Raw genomic sequence first — 13,132 nt, 5'->3', positions numbered from 1 at the left:
TTTTTTCGAATAAAAAAGAAAAACTTTGTACTCGCACCTAGGTTTAAAAAAGCAAAAACTGACAACCAATAACCTCCTACTTTTAGTTTCCTTTCACTAGACTAGTAGAAAGGATATAAATCACATATTGAAGCGCAATTTCTGCTTTCAGGTCATTTTTCACTTTACTACAAACTTTTTTATTCTTCAGCAAAAATTGATTTTAGCCTGTGTGTCTGCAGCTGCATTTTTTGGGCACAAAGCCACATGAAAATCACATTTAGTACATGCATCGATCAGTAAAAATAAATTGTAAAAAGTTTTAAAAAATTGTGTCCTATTATGTAAAAAAAAAGGAAGGATTTATCTAATTCCCTGAATTTTCAAGCATACGGAAATACACAGTATTCTAGGGAAATCAATATTTTCGATCCAGTAAATTGCTAGATACTATAATGAATTTACCGCTATCAAATTCAGTGAAAAGAAATACCCGACTTCCCAGGAATAAGTAGTGGGTGTGTTTGACTTTATTGTAACCGTGGTTATAGAGAATTATTATATTAACCATTTGTCCATACTTTTGAATCCCTCGCTGAGCAAAAAAGATTATACGTTTATTTCTAACTGTATCACGACAATATCATTGTGGAACATGGCGTTTAATAGACCACTACAGAATTCAAAGACACTTTAATATCTGTATGCAGAATGAAATTCAGCCAAGTCAATTTCGTTGCAGAATGTGTAAACAGCTAAAAGAATGTAAACTATTTTGACCTCTTACAGCAAATTTTATTTCTTTTTAGAAAAGTACTAAAAAGGACCGAAGCCCTTTCTGCAAATAGTGATTAAGGCAGTTTTGACTATGGACATATCACATCAACCATGGCCAAGAACCTATAACTCCGCTTTCTAAGGCCCTATCTTTTAACGTCCCAGCAGTACCTGAGCTGCATCTCTTTTTCCGAACTTCCATACTATATTTATGGCAGATTTAAAGAGTTTCTTTGAGTTGAACCAGAGTGTATCCCCTTTAATCACAATAGATAAATTAATAATGATATTTGTAGTGTCAGAGGATACTAAAGGCAATGCTGGAATGAGCAGGAGATCCGGGATAGACGCAAGCACTCACTAGGACACCAAAGAAAAAAAATCTTTATTTTGTCGGTTAAAGAAAGAAAATAGCATTGCGGATAGAACGTTTTTCGTTTGCTCTGGCTATAGAGGTACCCGCTTTCTATAACGCACATTTCAATCAAAAAATCGCTAACAGAAACTTTTTATTCACGGGAACTTAGCGAGTAAATTGCTTGAAATTCATTTACACTAAGTATAAACATAGAACGCACAATACAAGAAACAAAAGAGATAATAAGAAGTAAATCTAAATAACCTTTAATCAAATAATTGGATTTTCGTGTATTTAAGTATAATTGTGATAGTTTGATACGGGTAACGCATGAAAGTAATAAATCTGGTAAAATTACTGTACTATATAGTAATTCTGGCAATAAAAGTAACCAGATTTGTCATAAAGTACTGTACCTCATAAATCTGGTAATAAAAGTTTTAATATATGGTATTCATACCATTCATTTGGTAATTTTTTTCGTTCGTATGCTAATTGTTTACCAGAAATTGTAGTTTCCAAAATTATAGTTTCTATTACCAAATATGTAGTATAAAGCAAAACTTAAAAGTAACTTTAGACGAGTGAATGGTTTTTATACCTTGCTCTGAGGTATTATAAAATTACCAAATTTTGCCATATTTACGAAATTTTATTGCATATTATGAGGTTATATTTTGTTGTTAATTTTACCGAAATTATTACCAAAGTGCTTCGCAAAAATTAACGATTTCCTCCCATAGGGTCGGAAACGCTGTAAATTTTATTACATTCTGCTTGCTCGATCATATTTTTTTTTCTCCTTGCACTTTTTTTCGTGTTTCATTTCTTTGTTATAGGTCGTAGGAAAATGGTTAACGGATGATCAGTTTACATTAATATTTTAAAAGCAAGCATAGTCGCTCTTTTATTTTTATTCTATCGATTATTCTATCATTTGCTGTTAAATTTTATAATTGTTTTTGTGAGTCAGAAATGCGGTAAATTTTACCATATTCTGGTAGTTTCGACCATATGTTTTTTCTTAGAGCCCCATTTATATAACAATTAAGTTAGTTACAAAATCCTACACTAACTGAATGAACATATACGTTCTGGTGAATTTCGATTGCACATATATTTAATTAAAATGGATTTTTTTTAATCTTGAAAATGTAACTCAAATATTCAAATGAGGAAACTAATCAAACATTCGAGATTCTAAGTGTTAGTTTTGTACTTGTTAATTTCTGTTTAAACACGGATTCAAAATTTTAAATTTTGAATAAATTAATTTTATTGCGTTTTAAGTCAAAATGTGTTAAGTCAAAGTAGTAAAATTGTTGTTTTTCATTGAAACTGATTCAAATATACTACTAATAATCTCATTTCCTAATTTAACAATAAATAATGTACAATGCTATATTTTACACAAATTTTCAACTTTTAATAAAATTTTAACAGAGGAAAAAATCTTTACGAACTATTTAACTTAACTAAAATCCTCTCTCTGATAAAAGATTAAATTAAAAGAATTTCGACGACAAAAGCTTTAAGCCACGCAAACAAAATTTCCCCCTTTAAGCCTCTTGAAATCATGTTTCTCTCTTAGATTTTCTTCCAAAAAAAGATTCTCGAAGAATGTCTAATTAGAGGATTTTCATTCCAATTTCATGATTTATTTAGTTTTTCTTTCTGGATTCATGGGATATAATGTAACTTACGCACATAAACTACCATCACATAACTTTGTTGATTATTTTGCTTATTCTTAAGTAAAATTATTAAATAACCCTTTATAAAATTATTATATGCAGAGTAATTATAATTATATTATTATATTATTTTAATTCCAATTATAATTTTTTTTGGGAAAAAAATAGATTAAGTATAATTTGTAACGTATTTACCATTACAATTATTTGATTCCATTTCACTAGTATGTAAAACATGTTAATTCGATTCTATATGGATGTACCTTTAGATAGATGATGGTTGACATTGTCGGCAGCCTACACTCATATTGGTTACTTTCGGATGTAATATGAACGCGCCTACTTTGATGAATGGGATACATCAAAGTTGACTTGCTACTTGTGACTGCATATCGCGCTTCTCACGTTGCTACTGTTGCTACTCAGTTTCGATCACAGACAACAGGAACTTATACACACTCGACGGCTATTAGCAACACAGGAGTGACCACCAGTGATATTAATATAGCTCTCCCGGATTCAACAGCACTGAATCAACTAGTGATATCCATTCCATGAATTCTATCCCAAATAACATTCTGGTTGGGGAGTATTGTAGCTTAAATACCACTACTATTATTCAATTCCAATTTACTAGCTCGATTTTATCTTCTAGTACCTTTAGATAGATGATGGCCGACATTGTCGGTAGCCTAGCCTATAGTCGGTAGCCTAGCCTATAGTCGGTAGATGTAAACATAGTCGGTAGATGTAAAAATATACTTTTTTGTTTTCCACACATTTTTTTTAAAGTTACTATTGTAAAATCAACCATTAAGAGCCAGTCTAGAATAATGATGAGATTTATGTCACAATTTTTAAAATAATTTGACAATAATTTTTTTTTAATGTTTTCTAAATCATGCGTTTGCATTTCTTGTAAATTTAAAACAAACATAGAAATGAGTAGTTTCAATTCAAATAAAAAATAGCTTAAGTATTTCTTTTCTTAAAGTAATTTCCTGTTTTCGCGGAAAGCTAGAATGAAATCTTGAAATCAATATCGAGTATTGAGAATTTAACTTTTTATCTAACTTGTTAGATGGTACATTGTGAGAAATTTCTCGTTAAAAATGATTAAATAGGATTAAATAGTAATTTAATTAATTGTTATTTAAGCATATTAAACCGTAACAGTTAAATAACCATAAAAAGGGTAATATTCAAACTGTTAAGTGTGAGAATAAAGCGTTTGTTGATTGCTTTTACCTAATATGGTTTAACAACCAGAATTCTATCCACGCCAACTAGACCATTTGACCCCTTGACATATTATTTTAAAACTCTAAACTGTGCGGAATTAATTTCTTGATATAGAAATGATCTTTGATTGCATTGTGAACAACAACTCGCAACGAAATGTTGACCGAGATGCCAACTGCTCCGGACACGCCAAAATGATTAAAAAAAACAGTAAATAACTACAAACTAAATTTTGAAAATATTTGACTATTTTTGATTGCTTTTTAAAAGGTATAACATGACATAACTACTATAAAGTGCTGAATTATAAAAGCCTACGAATTATTTAGAAATAGTGGTGGATTAAAATTCACTAAATTGAATTTAATAAACCGAGAGTCACAATTGATAAACTACCACTTTAAAATATTTATTAGCTGTCTGGAGCAAGTTGGGATCTCTGTGTTGAAAACGTCTATGACAGTCAATTATTGTTTAGACATAAGAAACAAATGACGTCTCCCAGACGTCTAAGTATGTCAAGGGGTTAAAGCCATTTTGTTCCATGCAGCAGGGTGCATGCTGAGTGGGCTAGTCGGCCAATCCCATATCAGGCTGAACAGGTTTTTGAATACCAGCGTTGATACCACGATAATTTATCCATTCCTTCTATACATGAAGAGTTTGTTGAGTTCAGAAATCATCAATCAGTGACCCTAGACTATTAGAATACGAAACTATCATTTACGCATAAATGGCGCAGCACACACAAGGCTTAAACTGTTTAAGTTTTATTTTTTATGGATTAGAAACTATGCTGCCGACCGGTCTGTGCAGGGGGTAGGGAACTGTCCTTGCACCAGAAAGGTCCTGGGTTCGAATCTCGGTCAATACATGGATGTTTTTTTCTCTCTCTGTGTGTTCTATGTCCTTTCTCCATTATGTGTGAATGTGATCCACCGTATAAACGGGTTGTGGTTGTGTGAATGGCATGGCAGAAGTCGAATTCCTGGCCATAGATGGCGCCACTGAAAAACTGGAACAATCGCACCCCCACTGCCTAAACAGGAATACGACAAAAAAAAACTATGCTAGTTGTATTAAATTACGAGACCGTGCATTTTTGTACTCACTGCTTTTTAAACCGTATCAGTTGTAAACGGTTTCAAAACCCTACAAATAAAGAAATGTTCCTAACCGTAACTTTATGATTAATCGGATTGACTGACTACAGCAGGTTATTTTACCGAAAATTCAAACATTGTATAGCTTTGTGAACAATGTATTCTTGTATAAAACATGCTTTAATTTAATCTTATAATTTAATTTTTTAAGTAATATAATTTAATAAATTTAATCTTAGATTAAATTAATATATAAAAGCATAAAAAATATTAAAAACACTTTTGGCAAAGTACAATTTTTAATGCTTAACATATCATTCTACAATCATTTCATAGTTCTTGTGTAACGGTGCCTAAAATTTGGAAAAAATATATAATTGGGGAAAAAATATATTTCTTGCCACTCGAATATGCGTTAAAGTTTAATTTAAAATCTTAACGATTTTTCTGCCTCTAATTTTTGATTTTTGAAAACTGTCAGTATAATATAACAGAGAGAATATAATGGAGAATGAAATAAAAATTCAAGAGTTAGATAAAATTAAGAGATAGAAAATCCGTGCCGTGTGTTAGATGACAATATGCATTTAACTCTTTAGCAGAGATGTTAACTGGGCAAATTAAAATAAAAAAAATATATTGCTACGCCCAGTTTCTTCATTGGCTAGAGTATTGAGCAACCAGTATCGTGTTTGGGTTGATAAAATCGGAATTTAAAATACGCTGAATCATTTTTTTTTAAATTCAGTAAAATATCGAATAAAGTTTTGAATTGATACAATTTCTTGTAAAGAAATTTTTAACAAAAAATATTTTTTTTTAGAATTCTTTCAACTCTGAATAACATAATCTGTTGAGTTTCTCATGATCATTCATCTCTTTTTAGATGGCCAATACAATATTGAAGTAGGAAAATTAAAGTTTAAAATGCACCAAATTATTTGTAATGGCTGAAAAACAAGTAAGTAAAGTTTTTATTTTATACAATTAATTATTTTTACGGAAAATTTGAAAAAAAAGTATTCCGAACACTTTGAAGATTTTTTAAAAAAATATTCTATATAATACCTATAGTTTGATTATTAATAATATCGTAGTAAAATAAAACTTGAACCTTACCTTGTCTTTCTAACTTTGTGATGCCTGTCAAACTTGGAGTTTATATTTTATTTAGTTTGACATCGCTTCCCATAAATTTGACAAAGTGTGGCATTTACTTCCTGACATTTTACACTTCAGCAGAATCGATTTATTTGATGGGAGGGTAAATAAATTTGTTTTACGCATTTTTCATTAATTATTTTTTTTATACATACATAATATAATACTGTAATAAAAAATATGTAAATTACCTTTAAATCTAACGCAATGCTTAGTAAGTCTATTAAAATATATTTTCATATTTTACCCTTTTTATATAAGTTTCCATATTTTGATTTATGCATATATATATATATATATATATATATATCTTTTCAAAACTCCTGNTACTATGAAATAACTAGGTATTCTATAAATAAACTAATGATAGACAATTAAAATGAAAACGAAGCAATTTATCTAATTTATGCAGCGTATAAATGGTATTTATGGAAACGTACCATAAAATCATTTGTTACAACAAGGATTACTAAAATGACACTTCGAATTACAAAGAACATTATTTCTGAAACAAAAACATTTTTTGTTGACAAACTGGGTTTTACACGAACATTTTTTAAATCCCTGACCAGTACCTAAACTTTGAGCTCTAGCATATAGATTATTTTACACTTTAACAGGCTGCAGATCGTTATTCTATGAAATAACTAGTTAAACCATGAAATACAAGATAATAAATTTTTTATTTTGGTGATGAATTTGGATAACTAAAAATAAAATATGATAAAATTTAGTAAAGGTAGTAATATTTAATAATTTCATAATGGTGTCTTAGAGCATGGAATAAAAACTATTTATTCAATAAAACATACTTTTTATTTTGTATTTTATGCTAAATGTGTGGTTGTAAGAACTACATTTTTGCAAACCGTTACTTCCAATAAACCCTGACCATATGAACGGGAATATTACCAAATTATGAATGGTTTAAGTACCGTATGTATGAATTAATATCAGAATTACGTTTTTTTTTTACCACCAGAAACGTTATCACTATATAGTATGGCAATTCTACCAGAATTTCTTTCTTCATGCATTATAATAATTTTATCTACAAATCATAGACACCATGTCTGTGTTTATAAAGAAAGAAAAAATGTTTATGCATTTTTTATTTATTTTGCAAGTTATTCGGATCTTGAAATTTAATTTATCATTCTTATAAAGCTGCTGAAACCATTAATGTTTTCCATTACAAGACAGAAATATATTATTTCCATGGCAGCAAGACAGCCACAAAACAGTGATAGATTACTGTAATCATTAAATCATAGATCTTACTGACCAATACCCTATATCCCAGTGAATAAAAGTACTTTTACAATACACTCTACTTTCTATACCAGACAAATATATAAAAGTAATTACAAATATAACTCTTACCCTGTATTTGTTGAGTCTATAAAAATATGGCTTTTTATCTTTACGCGGGATAAATCACGGACTGGAATTAAGTCCCAAGATGAAATGATGAAGAAATAAAAACTCCAAAATGTATCTTCCTTTGGAGGAAAAAAGTGAAGCAAAATACAGAAATGTTCTTTTTATGATCTTACAGTGTCAAAATGCTTTGATAACTTCACCCCCGGGAACTTATAATTTTCGGAAGCAAGAGTTGACATCAGTGGGAAGCTGAGAAAGTAGTAGTAAAAATATGTGCTTACTAGTTTTTATTGCCCTTAACCGTTATTTATCATGGGTGTAAAAAACTCAGTATGTTCTTTGTAAACCCCGATGATATTTTTTATCAACCAGCATACTAGTAGAAAAAATAAAAAAACTGAGAATTCCTTAGTGATATATTATTTCTTGAGTCATATTTTGTCTGTAATACTCAATTTCGAGAAAATTTTAGGATGTTTTGGGATGTACATCATTTTAAGTTGCATTATGGCGGCGAGTTCTTAAGAAATTTTTCTCTTACATTCAGAAGTACTAAAATATAAATAAAATAGAGGATGTAATTTAAATTCCTTACAAGTTTGCTTATTTTGAAATGGATTTATTTTTCATACAAAAGAAAACATTTGATTAATTATACGAAACATTTTAACATTTATTTCGGTTTCCTTATGATTTAGTTTTCTAAGTTGATTGCAAAATTTTTGGACTTGTTAATAACACACATCGTATAAAAAGTGCATGTATGCCAAAATAATAGAAAATATATTTAAAAAAAATATTAATTTGAAAACATCACATAAAAATATATTTTTAAGGAAAATATCCCATTATTCAAAATATTACAATGTAATAAATGGTTCTGTGTAGCACATTCCATCAGCATAAAACAAAATATTATTTGTATAATTTTTATATTTTATTTTCTAAATTTTATTTAATTTTATCTTTGGGTTTTAGCAATTAGCAAATTTTAACTAATTTTTCTGGAAGCAGAAATTCTGTTCAGTTTATGGAAACATCCCTACCTTTAAATAAGCATTTAACTATTATTTAGAAGATAGATGCATGATGCAGGTGGTTATATAGAGAGGCGTTGCATCTATGGATTTGAAGACCAAGTTTTTAAACGTGGTCACTCAATTACAGAGATTAAAAACCAGAATCAGTAAAGTTTACAGCTCAGCTAAATGTGATCCATCAACTAACTGGTTTCAAGAATCGTTAATATATTATACAACTCTCCGTAAAGTAATTAGTTTATAAAATGAGAATGCATCCAGAGACCGTATGATTTTACCACTGTGAATTGGATCTGTAATAATCTACATATTTATCATCCGTACAACTGTCTGTAAAGTTATTAGTTGATCAAACGTGAATGCATCCCGAGACCGTATGATTTTGCCGTTGTAAATTGGATCTGTAATAATCTATATATTTAACATTTGTAAAATAATAAGTTTATTAATCTTCAGTGTCTCCCGTGACATATTATCGTTGTAAACGATTTCTGTAGTAATTAACAGGAGTAATATATTAAACATTTTTAAAGATTATTATTTTTTCACCCTTAAATGTTTCACGGGACCGTATGAGTTTACATCTTTAAATTAAAACTGTAATAATTTAAAAGTTTTACATATTTATCTGAAAAGAAATTAGTTAATCAACTAGGAATGTTTCGCGTCGTTTGTATGATATTACGTCAGCAAATTGGATTCTTTATAATTGGCAGGAGCTACCGTAAAAGCATCTGTGAAGAGATAAATTGACCAATTGTGAATGCTTTATGTGGGCGTTTAATATTACCATTGTCAACTAGATGTGCAATGATTTACAAAATTTACATATAGAATATCTTTAAAGTAATTAGTTCATCAAACGTGAATTCTTTTCATAGATTAATGATTTTATCCCAACAAATTGGATTCTTTATAATTTACAGGAGCTACATATTTAATATATGTGTTGATGATTTGAGAGTGCTTCACGTGGCCATATGATATTATTACAGTAAATTAGATCTGTAATAATTTCCAGGAGCTACATATTTAATATATTTAAAGTAATTAGATGATCATCAGAAAATGTTTCACGTGGATGTACGATATAATCACTGTAAATGTGATCAGTGATAATTTATAGGAGATACACATTTAATATATGTTCAGTAATCAGTTAATCACCCGGTAATGCTTCGTAGCCGTATGATATTACCCCTATAAATTGCATCCTCAACATTTTGTAGGAGCTATATATTTTACTTATAAGGAACACCTGTTTTCTGAAATAAAGTCAATCGGAATTTCAAACCTATTTAAAAAAATCGGGGGTTAAAAAGTATCTCTAAATACGTAACAGTCATAAAGTTATAAGAAGTTGATTTATATCCAAAGAAATTCACTATCTGGCATCCTTTCTAGGGATCAAATTTTTTTTTAATTAGTTAGAATCAGTTTTGATTTTCAGAAATCTTCCACTAAATTTCGCATACATCGTGTCTGTTCTGATATACAGAATAAAGATAAGCAACTTTCGAAACCAACAACTTAAGAAAACTAACCATTTCCTGCTAAGAATCATCCCCAAATAGTCCGATGCAGGGTGTGAATCTTTTACTTTCGATTTACATTCTCTCGGACTCTACAAATTTATTCATTGTAGACATTCATACTCTTTTAAATAATAAATGAATATAAATCTAGTTTATCTCAATTACTTTATGTGAAGATTGCATAAAACTACGTTCAAACTATCAAACATCAAACGATATTTTAAAAATTGTATCTGTAAGTATGGAAACACTACTTTAAAAGCGACATGCACTGCGGTTAAAAATTAATTTGATTGGTAGTAATAACAGTATTATATAAATAAAACGATATTTTAAAAATCTGAGATGAAAGCATGAAAACATTGCTTTAAATGTAACTTGCGCTGCTGTTAAGAGTTATTTTGATTGCAGGAGCTATATATATGGCAAACAAGGAAAACTGTTTTCTGAAACACAGCCAAGACTTAGTAATAACAATAATAATTCATGATCAAAATACGTCATCAAATACGTTAACTACGTCATCAAGTTACACCATAATTTTACATCATTGATACGCCACATCGCGTAACATCATCAAACTTCTTTTATTAAAAAAAATTATATTTAAAAATTATGTTAAATTAACATAGTTTTAATTATAATAATATTATTGGAGTTTAATATTGTCGAAATATACAAGTTCACGGATTTTTATTTCTTCTTAAAGTTTTCGCTCGTGACATTTTCTCCAAAACATTTCTAAGGGATTTAAGAAGAATATTCAACTCTTTCAAAAGTTAGAAAAAATATTTTCCCTATCATCCAGGGATCATTTTTTTGAATATCAAATATATTTCTCCTTTACTTGCGTTTCAAAATAGGGACTTTTCAGTTACTTTAAACTTATGCAGTTATGAAATGTCTGGTAAACCATTGAAGCATTTTTTTATTGTTTAATGGTGCAATGAGAAAAAAGTATTTTCGAAACTAACAAAATATGATAAATTTTACCGTGTTTCCAGCCGTATAGGAACATGAAAAATCACTATAGTTTTTACGACAGCACTTTGGTAATGATTTCGGTGAAATTAATAATCAAATATTGTTTTATAATGGGGGATAAAATTTCGTAAATGTGGTAAATATGTGATATTTTAATCATGATACCATAGAGAATAGCATTAAAAACTATTTATTCAGTTAAAATTGCTCTTCAGTCTTGTATTTCTTCTAAATCTGTGGTAATAAGAACTATAATTTTTAAAAACAGAATTTTCAGTAAACCATTACTATATAAGGGGGAAATTTGCAAATAAATGATTTAACGGCTCTATATTTTGGTTTCATCACCAGAATTACGTTTTTTCCCCATCAGAAATGCCTATATATTACGGTAATTTTATCATTTTTTGTCTTCATGCACCATCATCTTTTGAGTATGTTTTAAATATTAAATATATTTCTCTTTCGCTTACGTTTATGAGCATGAATTTTTTTTCAGCTACTTTATAGTTATGCATTTATGTCTGCTATACTATTCAAAAACCTTTAACTGTTTAATGGCGAAAAAAACGTTTTATTTTAGAAAATGGAAACTTTCTGAATTATAATGAACATAAAAAAATTATGCTTTGACTTCTTTAATTCAGTCTATATACCAGGAGTCATTGGCTACGTCGGGTTGGGGACAAAGCTCCCGTACGCATACATCACAATTTTATAAATCTTAAAGAAATATAGTAAAAACCTACTGTGAAAATTAAGCCCTATTAATTAAGCATGGAGTCAAACTATGCATCGGTTATAACTTATAGGAAAATAAGTGGAATTTCCACGAGTAGGATACCATACAATTTTTCCTTCAATTGAATAAGCTAACATATGATTTTTGACGGAAATTGTTGCATAGTTCTTGGTATAGTTCTCGGTATTAATTTCTTTCAGTTTTGCACTGTATAAAAATTTTTTTTCGTTTCGATGAAAATGTTTCTTGGTTTATGCTTTGAGCATATATTCCGTTAAAGTGACGAAATTACTACTGCTACTTCTTCGAGGAAATGATTTTCATCAGAAGTATAGAAATATTTCGTCATTCTAGTTTATATTGTCTATTATTTATTCTAGTTTCATCATTCTAGCTAAGCCTCTCTCACAATGCGCTTCGATGAGGTTCCTAGTTGAGAAAGCATTTTCGTCATATATTTGAGAGTTTGTTTCGTCTCAAATCGCGTGATTTCATTACGAAATGATCTTCAAAACTAACCCAATGCAGCATGGATGGATTGCTGTATCGTCGAAAATGAGAAGGAGAACTTGTTTTTTCCATAATTTTGTTTTAAAAACTAGCAACTCATTCTTCGATTTCAGTAGTGCAATTTGTATAATAATTATAGCCAAAAGCAATTTTTGTTTGCTCAATGAGTTGAAAAATCATGAATGGGCTTTTGAAATAAGAGTCTCGAGCATGAAATTGCAATTGACACAACAAACGTTGTGCGCTCATTGCTGGTAAAAATTGAGAAACTTTAAAAGACTAATAACTTTAAAATCAGTTATAATTCTGAAAAAAAAATTTCCTTTAAATCACAACAAAATTTCCTTTCAAAACATGAAATTTTAGGTCTTTTGCTGCATTTTTCTGTGTTTGCCTTAGATGTATTTTTTTTTTCGTGCTGAAAACGTAAATCTTTGCAATTAAGATTAGCTCTAACCTGTAGTTAAATTTAAATTTTTTACCCATATTGTGCATTGCTTATTTTTCTAAATGCTCTCTTTTTCAATATGACGCATTTTTTCAAAGTGTAACACTTATTTTCCGTTCAGCGCAAGAAAATGTTACGTTAAACTTTAATTTAATTAAAGTGAAACTAACTTATTA

The 13,132-nt window shown here is 29.2% G+C and overlaps 1 protein-coding gene across 4 annotated transcripts in view; it reads left to right on the top strand.

Annotated features, from left to right (window-relative positions):
* LOC107453683 (uncharacterized) overlaps positions 1-13,132 on the top strand; it is a 303,673-nt gene that overhangs the window by 161,841 nt on the left and 128,700 nt on the right. For all 4 annotated transcript variants that reach the window (XR_011636184.1, XM_071177769.1, XM_071177768.1 and 1 more), the window contains exon 2: positions 6,040-6,114. The gene's annotated coding sequence lies outside the window, so the exon portion shown is untranslated. The remainder of the gene's footprint in view (positions 1-6,039; positions 6,115-13,132) is intronic.

This window comes from Parasteatoda tepidariorum, chromosome 2 (genome assembly GCF_043381705.1).
Source record: "Parasteatoda tepidariorum isolate YZ-2023 chromosome 2, CAS_Ptep_4.0, whole genome shotgun sequence".
NCBI lineage: Eukaryota > Metazoa > Arthropoda > Arachnida > Araneae > Theridiidae > Parasteatoda > Parasteatoda tepidariorum.
This window is presented reverse-complemented; position numbering and strand designations above follow the sequence as displayed.